Here is an 11,933-nt window from a genome sequence, read left to right as displayed (position 1 = left end):
TTTTTCTTGCTTTGTTCCTGGGAATCTAGCCCGGAATTTGGGAGCTGTACAGCTGGCTGGAGGGAATGGAGGGTGGGGAGGGGTGGAGGAAGGGGAGGGCGGGAGGATACGCTCTTGTGCGTGAGTGTGTGTGTGTGTGTGTGTGTGTGTGAAGATGAAGGACAGGCAGGGGCCCTGTGGAGAGTGGGAAGATGGGGGGCTAAAAGGGAACTGAGAAGGGATGGGGGTTCCCAAGAGGGATGTGAATGAATGTGTAGAGACAGAGAAAAGATGGAGATGAGGGATGATGGGGTCGTGGGAGGACCTACTGCTGGTGGGAGAAGAAGACCAACCGCGAGAAGGGGAGGGGCCAAATTGGGAAAGGGGCAAGAGAAAGTATCCCTGAGATGTGGCCATGGGGAAAGGGGTGTGAGGGGTGCCCGACTGGGTAAGATGATAGAGGGGTTGGGGGAGCAGGGATGGGAAGGAATACACCCTGAATGAACTGTGGGAAACCCCAACATTGTGGTGGGGCATGTTGAGTCAGCCTCTCCTTGGAGAGAGGCTGAATGCACAGGGTGAGAACTGGCCGAACACCTGGGAGGCAGGAAAAGGGGGAAATTAGGCAGTTGAAACTATGGAGGGGGGACAAAGGTTAGAGGAGCCTATATTCTGCATGCTCTTGGGGATAGTGGCCAGAGAACAGACCTCCCCAGACACATGCCTGCCCTTCAGGTCAGCCTGCTCCTCTGTCCCTCTCCTCTGTCCCCTTCCTCTGTCCCCTTCTCCCCCAGCCATCTGTTGGGTTTTCTACGTTCATGAGGCTGTGCTGTGCCCAGGGGCCTTCAGAGAGGGACTGGTCTGGGTGTTTCTGTCTGCCCACTCGTCCACCTTAGCTCCAAGAGTCTGCCTCAACTGCTGCCCACCTGCTTCCCCAGCACTCCTTGCAAGAGGCAGGAAGAGGGACTGTTTCCTTCGGCAACCCACACCCACCCAGCTCCGAGTTATGCAACCGGCCATCTCATTCTTTCCTAAAACAAGGGCTCTGGGCAGTGACTAAGTTTAAATTCTGGGCCCCCAAGCAAGAATGTCAGCAAGGGCTTCCTGAACTTTTAGGTAAATACAAAATAAAATGAACCTCCCTCTCAGCACCACCCCTCCCCACAGGCTCTCCTGGGACCCCAGGACCTGCATTTAGGAGGAGCAGTAGTTCCCTGGTACCCTGAGATACTGATGCAAGTTGGACAGGCAGTGAGGAGGGGGATTGTGGGGCAGCTCTCCTCTACCTATGCTCTTCCACTCCCAGCCCCAAGCTGTGAACCTGGGTGGGGAGGTTGGTTCCTGTCCCCCAAACCCTTATCACTATTTTGCCCTGCACATGGTTGTGGCTAGGGTCTTCCTCCTGGATTCCAGCTTGGTGCTTCTGAGTAAAACGGAAAAGCCTGCAGGAAGTTGGGATGCGGGAAGAGATGGCTGTGTTCTTCACAGCATCCCAGTGTGGCTTAAAGATGCTTGTGCTCCTTCTTTGTAGGTTACCCTGCAGAAAAAGCCCAATACTCTCCTACCTTCTAACATCCACCACTCCCTCCTCGATCCCCTCCCCCTCCCACACCACCACCTCTACAGATTCCCCTGCTCTGCTCCCTGCTCCCACCTGCCCAGCTCGGTTCCTCCCTAGAGTCACAGCTGGGTTGCACAGCCCAGTATAGCATCCACCACCCCAGCACTGCACTTCCCTTTCCCCCCATCCTCCAGCGCGGATGTCCGGTGTCGCATGCCCACCAGTGCTGGGGTCTCAATGGTCTCCTTTTTGCAGACTGAAACTCTTGAACGCTGCTTTTCCTCCCTCTGGGATGCCCTCTGCTCAGCACCCAGAGCAGAGATCTGAAGCACACCGTGGGCACTCAGGCTGGAGCGTGGGCCACGGCAGAAACCCTGGGGATTCTGTCTGGCCTCTGCATGAGAAGTTTGCTGAGAAGCCGCTGCCAGGGCTGAGAAAAGGCTAAATAGCTTGGGCTGTTACTTAGGTTTTTCTATAAATAAACTCTGCTGGGACTTCCTCCCCCCCTTCCATGTTACCCTCTGTTCTACTGATTGATCCCTTATGCTTAGCATCTCTCGCACCCAGCCTTCCAGATCCAGGGCACCCCCAGGTGCTGACTTCATTCTGAGAACACAGGGTAAAGGAAGGGGCCTGCCTGGACCCTATTCAGCTTTAAGTCTGAGGTGAGAAGTGGTGGCACTTCTGTCCATAGACAGAAAGACCCAGAGAGGAAGATCGGTGACCATGACGACATGGCCTAAGTCTGGCATGGGCCTGAGGGGAACTGTTGTGGGAACCTCAGCTGGTCTCCAGCCTGTTTTGTGCCATCTGTCCCACGCACGCCCTCCAAACTGGTCCTGCTGAAACTCAGTCCTGATCCCTGTGACTCTCTCCTCCTCAAGGCCATCGAGAGTATTGCATGTCCTCCTGCCTCCACAGGCCCTGTGCTCCATCTGGCACTCACTGCCCGTGGACAATGGCCCTGCGAACACACTCCCATTCTGCCAGCTGGTTGAACTGCTTTCCCCAGAACCCCGCTGCGCTGCGGTTTCCCATCTTGGGTACTGAACTGAGCTAAGGGGAAGTGAAGATGAGACATAATTGGTGTTCAGAGGTAATTTCTTCCCCTGGACTCCAGGCTTTCAGCTCGCAGGGACTAAACCCTCCCCGCACTCCACTCACCAAAAGCTAAATTCTGCAACCTCTTTCCCACCTCTTGGCCAGTTGAGGCCTTTCCTTCCTTTGATTTCATCCACATTATTGAGTTGCTATTTTGTGTTTTTGCTTTATTTATTTATTTATTTATTTGAGACAGAGTCTCACTCTGTCACCTGGGCTAGAGTGAGTGCCCTGGCGTCAGCCTAGCTCACAGCAACCTCAAACTCCTAGGCTCAAAGGGATCCTCCTGCCTCAGCCTCCCGACTTGCTGGGACTACAGGCACTCACCACCACGCCTGGCTAATTTTTTCTGTTTTTAGTAGACACGGGGTCTCACTCTTGCTCAGACTGGTCTCAAACTCCTGACCTCAAGTGATCTTCCCACCTGGGCCTGCCAGAGTGCTAGGATTACATGCTTGGCCAATTTTTGCTTCTTTTCTTGTGCTTATTTTTCCAGTTAGATTGTGAGTGTTTTGAGAACAGGGGCCCCACACCTTCTTTATCTCTGGGCCCCCAGATTCCAGCCCATGTAACTTTAGAATTGACATAAGGAAATATTGATGTTTTTGGTGGGAGCAAAGGCAGTCCTGGGGGAGGGGTGAGAGGTGAAGGGAGCACCCCAACTCTTCTGGAGGCTGTCTCTCCTGGACTTCTGAGCTAGCCCATCCCACTCCAGGGGATCTCTTGGCCCCCTCTCCCCTCCAGCCCACCCTCTCTTTTTCTTTGTCCTCTTCTTGCCAAAGCCTGAGAGGCCCAGAGTGCGGCTGGGGTTCACTAGGAGAGCAAAACCTGCCCCTAGGATAAATCAAAAAGTGCTTCCCGGCCGGGCGCGGTGGCTCACGCCTGTAATCCTAGCACTCTGGGAGGCCGAGGTGGGCTGATCGTTTGAGCTCAGGAGTTCGAGACCAGCCTGAGCAAGAGCGAGACCCCATCTCTACTAAAAATAGAAAGAAATTATATGGACAGCTAAAAATATATATATAGAAAAAATTAGCCGGGCATGGTGGTGCATGCCTGTAGTCCCAGCTACTCGGGAGGCTGAGACAGGAGGATCGCTTGAGCTCAGGAGTTTGAGGTTGCTGTGAGCTAGGCTAACGCCACGGCACTCACTCTAGCCTGGGCAACAGAGTGAGACTCTGTCTCAAAAAAAAAAAAAAAAAAAAAAAGTGCTTCCCAGGGAAGCCCTGGGAACTTTGGAAAATGGTGTTTTGACTGGAAACTGTCAAAGGCTTTATAATAGCGTTTGGGAGAAGAAATAGGTAGGGCTGAAGAGAGGAAAACACACATTCATGTAACAGACACGGAGGTAAAGAGGCAGGGGAGCAGGACAGCGTGTATGCACATGTGCGTTCTACCAGACGCCCAGTGATGTCAGAGAAATGAGAGCTGGGAAGGGAACAGAAGACTTTTCTAGACTGGGCCAGAGTCAGCCAGATGGTTGGGAGTTGGGAATTATTAGTGAACAAAAAGCAGCAGCTGGGGATCTGGGACTTGCTTTTTTTGCAATTAAGTGAATAGAAGTATATTCAGTCATTCAATGGATTCATAGAGCACCTATTTATGTAGATGTAACTGGAAGATACGGACACAGATAGGGAGGAATTGTGTTCCTGGGGAGCTTAGCACTAATATTTGTCCATCCAACATATATTTAATAAACACCTTAAAAAGTCAGCCAGGGCCGGGCCTGGTGGCTCACACCTGTAATCCTAGCACTCTGGAAGGCCCAGGCGGGCGAATCGTTTGCGCTCAGGAGTTCGAAACCAGCCTGAGCAAGAGCGAGACCCCATCTCTACTAAAAAATAGAAAGAAATTAGCTGGAAAACTAAAAATATATAGAAAAAATTAGCCGGGCATGGTGGCACATGTCTGTAGTCCCAGCTACTTGGAAGGCTGAGGCAGGAGGATTGCCTGAGTCCAGGAGTTTGAAGTTGCTGTGAGCTAGGCTGATGCCACAGCACTCTAGCCAGGGTGACAGAGCGGGACTCTGCCTCAAAGAAAAAAAAATCAGCCGGGATGCCAGGGTATTCCGGGATAGAATGTAGACTGACAAATTAATCTAATTGTATCACATATTTATGACATTGAAGGGGGTAAGAAAAAAAGGAGCTGACCTAAGTAACTTTGGAAAACAGTGTTTTGACTGGAAAATGTCAAAAGCTAAAGATAAAAAGAATGATATACTCTACATAAATGTAGTACTCTTATAGGTAAATTTGTTTCTCAATAGGATATGGCTTAAAATTTTTGAAACTGCTTTAGATCTATATTGGGTTGAGCAAATAATTAATGGAGGTTGGGAATCAAGTTTCTCATTGTCAGAGAGAGAAGTTATGGCAGGCTAGAATGAGCTCTGTGGCACTGGTTTAGAGCCAGAGACATCAGTGTGAACTCATATTTAGTTTAACATATATGCAGATGGATAGCTACAGAAACAATTAATAGAGTGTGTGTATACATACATATATTACTCTGTTCGCTGAGAGAGCCTAAAAGTAATGACACTCCAGTAGGAGTGAGTATACCTGGCACCCAGATCTTGGTTCCTAAATACCATTCTCTAATAAAAGAGTGAATGTTTCTCCATTCCTTGGAGAAATAGCCGATTCTTGGGGTGGGGTCAGGGAAAATACAAGGTGATCTAGAGCATCTTGTAGTACTAGAAAGTAAGGAAGTGCTCAAAAAACAAAAGGATGGGGACATATCAAAGGGACAAAGGAACCAACCAAAAAAAGCTCCCAATAGCCAAGGCTGAAACAATTTAAGCAACAAAATGAATTACTTAGTACTGTATTATAACTCAAAGTATAAAATAAATGTATGTGAGTGCATATTGATTGTATTGGTTTGCTAGGACTGCCATAACAAAGCACCATAAATTCTGTGGCTTAAAACAATGGAAATTTATTGTGTCACAATTATGAAGGCCAGAAGTCCAAAATCTAGGTGTCGGCAGGGCCTTGCTCCCTCTGAGAGTCAGGATAGACTCCTTTCTTGCCTCCTCCCAGCTTCCGGTGATGGCTGGTAATTCCTAGAATTCCTCGGTTTCAGTTCAATCTCTGCCTCTGACATTGCATGACTGTCTTCACATGGTACTCCCTCTGTGAGTTTCTGTCCAAATTGCTCCTTTTTATAGGGACACAACTCATATCGGATTACGGTTTACCTATTGAGCTCATCTTAACTTGGTTAAATCTGCAAAGACCCTATTTCCAAGTAAGGTCACATTCTGAGCTACACGGGTTTAGGACTTCAATGTATCTTCCTTTGGAGGACACAACTCAACCCATAACACTGATATAAATAAATAATTGAATAAATAAACAAATCAAGACTAGACAACACTTCCAGAAGATTTCCAAATAATTTATGTAGATACTTCACCCTCAAGAAGGTGGAACTTAACACCCCTTCTCCCCTTGAGAATGGGCTAGACTAAATGACTTGCTAGATTTGCTTGACTCTAAAGAATGTAGTACAAAAAGGAGAAAATAGTAACTTTGCAGTGGAGAAAACTGGCAAATACTACTACTTAACCAAGTGATCAAGGTTAAGCTCAGTAGCGATGTCATGCTAATATTTAATATCAGATACCCCTGATATGATGAGGTGAGAAGTACTTCATCTCTGTGGATTTCTTTCAAAAAATCCATAACCCCAATCCAATCATGAGAAAAACATTAGGCAAATCCAGATTGGAAAATATTTTACACTGCAGTGGTCCCCAAGCTTTTTGGCACCAGGGACCATTTTCATGGAAGACAATTTTTTTCCACGAACCAGGGAGGAGTATGGTTTCAGGATGATTCAAGCACATTACGTTTATTGTGTACTTTGTTTTTATTAGTAGTACATTGTAATATATAATGAAATAATTATATCACTCGCTATAGGTTGGGGACCCCTGTTTTACAGGATACCCTAGCCAGTAATCCTCAAGACTGTGAAGATTATCAAAAACAAAGAAAGACTGTGAAACTGTTTCAGACCAGGAGAGACTGGGAAGAGATGACAACTAAAGCAGTGCGGTGCCCTGAGTTGGATCCCAGAACAGGAAGAAGACATCAGTGAAAAAATCAAATCCATATGAAGTCTGGAGCTTAGTTCATCAGAATGCACCAGTGTTGGTTTTTTTCTTTTCTTTTTTTTTTTTTTGTTGGAGACAGAGTCTCTGTCACCCTGGGCTAGAGTGCTGTGGCATCAGCCTAGCTCACAGCAACCTCAAACTCCTGAGCTCAAGTGATCCTCCTGCCTCAGCCTCCTGAGTAGCTGGGACTAAAGGCACTCGCTCCCACACCTGGCCAATTTTTTCTATTTTTAATAGAGATGGTGTCTTGCTCTTGCTCAGGCTGGTCTTCAACTCCTGAGCTCAAGCCATCCTTGACCTCCTAGAGTGCTAGGATTACAAGCGTGAGCCAACACACCTGGCCCAGTGTTGGTTTCTTAATTTGACCAATGTACTATTGACATATAAAAGATTATCAATTGGAGAAACTGGGTGAGGGATATTTGGGAACTCTCCATAGTACCTTTGCAACTTTGCTGTGAGTCTAAAATTATTCTAAAATAAATAGCTTTTAAAAAAATTTTATAAAAGGTGACCATTAACCTAGGGGAAAAAAATAAAAAAGAACAAAAAGAAAGAAAAGAAAAAAAAGAAAAATCTTAATAATGGTTAACTTCAGTTTCTAGATAAACAAAAACTGTATGTTCCATAACCTGAGCTGAAGATTTAAACAATGAGACATACCCATTGCTTTCAAGATCACGGTCTAGTAGGGGATGACCACATAAACTACTGATAATGATGGTAATAACAAAAATGGCTTACATTATCAAATGCTTTCTATATGCCAAGAAAGCATTTAATCTTCTCTAGAAGTTTATAAGGAGGGTGCTATTTTTATTTCCATTATTCTTCCCTTAGGAGAGCACTGAGGCTTCAAGATAAGTGGTGGGGCAGGGATTTGAACCCAGGACTTGAGCCCTCTATGACCCTCTCTCCTGCCTCATTGTCATCTTTACTTCACCAGAGTGTTGCTAGAAGCCTTTGCTTAGAAGCTTTTGCAGGGCAAATCCATCTCCAAACGCCTCTTCATGGGCTGTGGGTTGTCACTCGCAAAGGCTTTTAAACATGATCACTTGCACTGGGAGAAGGGCATTCCACAGGGGATCTATAGTTAAATTCTGGGGCCTTAAATGCATTGCCATGGTTATCATAATATTAGGCATCAGAGGGAAGAATATGGGAAATAAACCAGAAGACATTTCCCAAGGTCCTAGTGGAACTTTCTGCCTGCTGTTATTTCAAACTCAACACATCTAATACCATAGTCGTCACCTTCCCCCACAAACCGTTCCTCAGATTTCCTGTTTTTGTCAGTGGTCTCATCACTTTCCCAATCTCCCAGTCATCCTCCCTTCTGTTCTCTTTTCTCATGAAATTACCTTTTCCTGTTGGTCAGTCCTCCTACTGGTTCCCCCATCTGGCCTTAAAGTTTTTTATTTCTAAGGCCATCCTGAGGGTTCAGGTTCTCATCATCTTTCACCTGGACTGTGGTGATAGTTTCCTATGCACTGCCCAGTTTTCAGACACCATCTACTCTGTACCCAGACTATTCTTTCTAAAATGAAAATAGAGCAAATAACTCCTCTGCTCAGAAACTTTCAATGACACCTTAGTGACACCAGTTAATAGGTTAATAATTAATAATTATTAACTCTAGTTAATAATTCCAAGTCCAAATCCTTGCTTTTAAGGCCACTAGATCTTCAGCCCCTATGATTACCTTTTGAGAACCACCCCCTCTTGACCACATACACTCTTTGAATTCACACCTCTAAATTTTTACTCATGATCACACCCCTCACCTTTCATTTCCGCTCTAACCACGTATTCTGTCTTTTTTATTATCAGGCTCTGAGTGAAATTGAATAAGTCAATTAATCCTGATCCCAAGGAGCTCACAGTCTATTGAGAAAATAGACAGGTAAGTCAATAATGGCACTATAAAAGGATAAGAGGGATCAAAGACCAGGTGAACACAAAAGAGAGAGACTTAAGCTTGCCTGGAAGAATCACAGAAGGCTTCACAGGGGAGGTGATGGTTTGGTTCATTCTTGGAGGAATAGGAGTTTGTGAGGGAAGGGTTTGAGGGGAAGGCTTCCAGGCAGACGGGCACACGTGTCTCTAACAATTATGTGGCTGTTTAACATGTGGCTGTTTAACATGTTTCTGTTTAACATCTCCTGTAGTTTGTCTTGTATTTCTAGCAGCTTTTCACATACTACATCTTGTCTGCTTTTAACTGCCTTATGAGCTCCTTTAGGGCAAGGGTCACGTCCTTTATTTCCCCTCTGTAAAATGTGGGTAGCTATACCTACTTTACATAATTGTTATGAGTGTTAGGAATAATTCATGTAATGTACATGCCAGACACTCAGTAATTTTTTTCTGTAATGAATGAATGAAGATTCTAGCTCAGTTTCTGGCTCACACTAAGGTACTTACTATTTGCTGAATGGATGATGTTACCCTGCTTGAGCTCAGGAGTTGGAGACCAGCGTGAGCAAGAGCAAGACCCTGTCTCTACTAAAAATAGAAAAAAAATTAGCCACACGACTAAAAATAGAAACAAAAAATTAGCCGGACATGGTGGTTCATGCCCAGGTACTAGGGAGGCTGAGGCAGAAGGATCGCTTGAGCCCAGGAGTTTGAGGTTGCTGTGAGCTAGGCTGACGCCACGGCACTCTAACCCAGGCAACAGAGCGAGACTCTGTCTCAAAAAATAAATAAATAAATAAATAAATAAATAAAAAGAAGACGTATCCAGAGAGGTTAAATATCCTGCCAAAGCCCACATAACTAGGTGGTGGAATCCACTAGATTCCAAGTTCAATGTTCTTTTCACTGAAACGCACAAATTTTCATGATGTAGAAAAACATGAAGGATTTGGATAAGTTAAATAGTCTTGTTTGCTAAATTCTCTAAATACTCAAGCCATGTACAATTTCTACAGCAAAAGAGAGGTTGTTTTAAGGCAAAAAAGGAACGGTTGCTTTACGTTGGGAGCACAGTAGGGAATAAACACAAGAAATGTATTATGATTAATGGCACAAACTGAAAAAGGGAAAAAGTTAGAAAAGAGTTAATAAAATCACAGATAAAGAATCCCTGGCAAGTCACTGAAAGACTAACCCTCCTCTTCCTCAAACTGAACTATGAGAATACTCCAAGCCTAAGTGTGGGCTCTTCCCAAAGGCAAAATCGGGCTGTGTGAGGGCTGGTTTCCTATCGTTGGGCAGGCCAGCTGTGCCCTCCCAGGGCCTATCTTGGGCACAGCTGTTGAAGAAAGCTGTGAACAAAACATCAATTATAGTAGATATTTCTTTTTCTCCCTAAAATTTTGGCTTGAGGGCCTAAAATTTCATGTCAAACAGAGCAAGTTTATGAAGATAGCAATTAAATTTCATACACCAAAATCAAGTATATGCAAAGTCAATATACAGAAAACAATTGTATTTCTATATATTATACTACCAATGAACAATTGGAAATTGAAATTTTTATTTATTTATCTATTTATTTATTTATTTATTAGGAGACAAGATCTTGCTCTGTTGCCTGCAATAGAGTGCAGTGGCATCAGCCTAGCTCACTGCAGCCTAAAACTCCTGGGCTCAAGCGATCTTCCTGCCTCAGCCTCCTGAGTAGCTGAGACTATAGGCTCGTGACACCAGGCCCAACTAATTTTTCTAATTTTTTTTTTTGTAGAAATGGGCTCTTGCTCTTGCTCAGGCTGGTCCTGAACTCTGGCCTCAGGCAATCCTCCTGCCTTGGGCTCCTAACGTGCTAGGATTACAGGTGTGAGCCACTGCACCTGGCCTGGAAATTGAAATTTAAAAATAACACAATTGTAAAAAATATGAAATACTTAGGGATAAATCTGACAAAAGATCTGCACACTGAAAACCACAAAATGTTGCTGAGATAAATTAAGAAGACCCAAATAAATGGAGAGATATGTCGTGTTCATGAGTCAGAAGACATATTATTAAATGTCTGTTTTCCAAATCTGATCAATAGATTCAATGTAATACCAATAAAAATCCCAGAGGGCTTCTTCTTTTTTTTTTTTTTGGTAGAAATTGACCAGCTCATTCTCTCATATAGAAATGCAAAGGAGGCCGGGCGGAGTGGGTCACGCCTGTAATCCTAGCACTCTGGGAGGCCGAGGCGGAAGGATCCTTTGAGCTCAGGAGTTCGAAACCAGCCTGAGCAAGAGCGAGACCCCGTCTCTACTAAAAGATAGAAAGAAATTAGCTGGACAACTAAAAATATATAGAAAAAATTAGCCTGGCATGGTGGCGCATGCCCATAGTCCCCGCTACTCAGGAGGCTGAGGCAAGAAGATCGCTTGAGCCCGGGAGTTTGAGATTGCTGTGAGCTAGGCTGATGCCACGGCACTCTAGCGCAGGTGACAGAGTGGAACTCTGCCTCAAAAAAAAAAAAAAAAAAAAAAAAAAAAAAGAAATGCAAAGGAACCTGGAATAGCCCAGACTGACATTTAAGACAAACAAAATTGGAGCACTTACACTACCTGATTTCAAGACTTAGTATAAAGCTATAGCAATAAAAACATACAGGTAGAAAAACAGATCAATGGAACGGACTAGAGTCCAGAAATAGACCCATACATATTTGGTCAATTAACTTTTTTCCTTTTCTTTAAAAAAATTTTTAAAAATAAGTCAATTGATTTGTTTGTTTGTTTGTTTGTTTGTTTGGAGACAGGGTCTCACTCTGTCACCCAGGCTGGAATGAAGTGGCATAATCATAGCTCACTGTAACCTCAAACTTCTGGGCTCAAGTTATCCTCCTACCTCAGCCTCCAGAGTAACTAGGACTACAGGCATGCACCACCATGCCCAGCTAATTTTTTAATTTTTTGTAGAGATAGGGTCTTACTATGTTGCCCAGACTGGTCTCAAACGCCTGGCCTTAAACAATCCTCACACCTCGGCTTCCCAAAGTGCTGAGATTACAGGCATGGGCCACTGCACCTGGCCCACTCACCTGATTTTTGACAAAGGTGCAAAGACAATTCAGTAGAGAAAGGACAGTCTTTTCAACAAATTCTGCTGGAATTGGATATCCATATGCAAAACAATGAACTTTGATCCATAGCTCACACCACATACAAAAATTAACTAAAAATTAGTCATAGATCTCAATAAAGTCATTAATGCATA

Source organism: Eulemur rufifrons, chromosome 16 (assembly GCF_041146395.1).
Source record: "Eulemur rufifrons isolate Redbay chromosome 16, OSU_ERuf_1, whole genome shotgun sequence".
Lineage (NCBI taxonomy): Eukaryota > Metazoa > Chordata > Mammalia > Primates > Lemuridae > Eulemur > Eulemur rufifrons.
Note: the sequence above shows the minus strand (reverse complement) of the source record.